The 1,398-nt window shown below is 54.1% G+C and overlaps 1 pseudogene across 1 annotated transcript; it reads right to left on the bottom strand.

Moving 5' to 3' along the window:
- Positions 1–406: 406 nt before the first annotated feature.
- LOC306652198 (chromatin target of PRMT1 protein-like) lies at positions 407–929 on the bottom strand (annotated as a pseudogene). The gene has a single exon. The product of its transcript is annotated as a chromatin target of PRMT1 protein-like (transcript).
- Between the last annotated feature and the right edge of the window lie 469 nt (positions 930–1,398).

The following is a 1,398-nucleotide window of genomic DNA, read 5'->3' as shown; positions in this document are numbered from 1 at the left end:
TCCTTCTTCCTCTCCCTCCCCCTCCCCTCTACCCTCCTTTTCTGCCTTTCTCCATTTCTCACCCCCTTCTCCCCACATTAGTCTGTCTCCCCTGTACCTTTCCTGCACCCTCCCAGTACCCCATATTCCCGCCTCAGGGGCCCTCTCCTCCACACCCCCCAGGGCAGCTCGGTCAACCCACCTCACACCTGCCAGTCCCCAGAGGCAAGGCCTGCAGGAAGCCCCCCCGACCCCGCTGCCCAAGGCAGCGGCCCTCCTCCCAGAGGCCAGGTCTGCATTACATCCGGCCAGGCACAGGGCTGACAGTTGGACACACTTTCTCGGGCTGGTGTGGAGAGGGAGCCAGCAGAGATGCATAGGCCAGCCTGCCCGGCCACAACCCCTAATGGCTTCCACAAGTACAGCCTCAGCCTCCAAAGCCTCCTCTTCCCCAACCTATCATGCCCTGACCTCTAACCCCGATTCCACCATAACCCATAGCTCCACGCCCTAGGCTCCCTCTCCCAGGACCTCCATGACCTCCATGACCTGGAACACCATCTCTTTTTAAGCCCATTTGGTGAGCTACTGCTCATCCACCTCGGAGCAGGTTTTGACCTGGGAGCGACATCCTGCCCCTAACAGGATTCTGGTGGCTCATCCCCCATGGAGTCCTCCTCTGGATAAGCCTCTCTGGATTATGGGCAAACCTTGTCCTCCAATTGCTCCCCTGGCCAGGGCCCGTATGTGTCAGCCTAACTGTGCCCGGAAATTACTCTTACCCAGGTGCTGCTGTAAGCTCTTCTGCTAAGCTTTAATGCTGCCTGGACAGAGAATCTATTCTCCACCTGCTGGGCCAGTCTTCTGTTTCTGGCACTGGCTAGCTGCTGTTGTTGCTGCATCAAAGTTCAAATACTCACTGGCATCGGCTGTTTGTTCTTCAGCATATTAGTAAAGAACCAGTTTTTGTGCATTGAACCCGAGGGTCATTTAAGTAATGTGTTCTTATGAAAGAGCTGAAGTTGCTATTGGCTGCCTCACCACTCATTTTAGAGACATCTTGGTGGTGCTTTTTAGCACAACTTTCAGTGCTGATTATGCAGCCATCTTCAAATCCCAAGAATCAAAAGAAATGGATGATAGTGCTCCTCCCGGGGCTACCACCATGGCTGCAGCAGGTGGGCTGGGGACTGGATGAACCTGAGTTGACAGAGGGGCTTGGGTTCAGTAGATGGGCAGTTGATTAAAAGAGTGAGCGGTAGATTGTGAGGCTTGTTTGTTTAGGTTGACTACCTAACCGGCCAATCTGCCTGGTCATCCGGCCTGCCCTTTTCTGCCTTTCATCTGTTGCCACCGCCATCTCCTGCTCAGTGTCCCCATCTTTATTCTTTTTTTAGAGAATCCTCCCCATTCTGCCAA

This window comes from Sciurus vulgaris, assembly GCF_902686455.1.
Source record: "Sciurus vulgaris genome assembly, contig: HiC_scaffold_139_arrow_ctg1, whole genome shotgun sequence".
NCBI lineage: Eukaryota > Metazoa > Chordata > Mammalia > Rodentia > Sciuridae > Sciurus > Sciurus vulgaris.
This window is presented reverse-complemented; position numbering and strand designations above follow the sequence as displayed.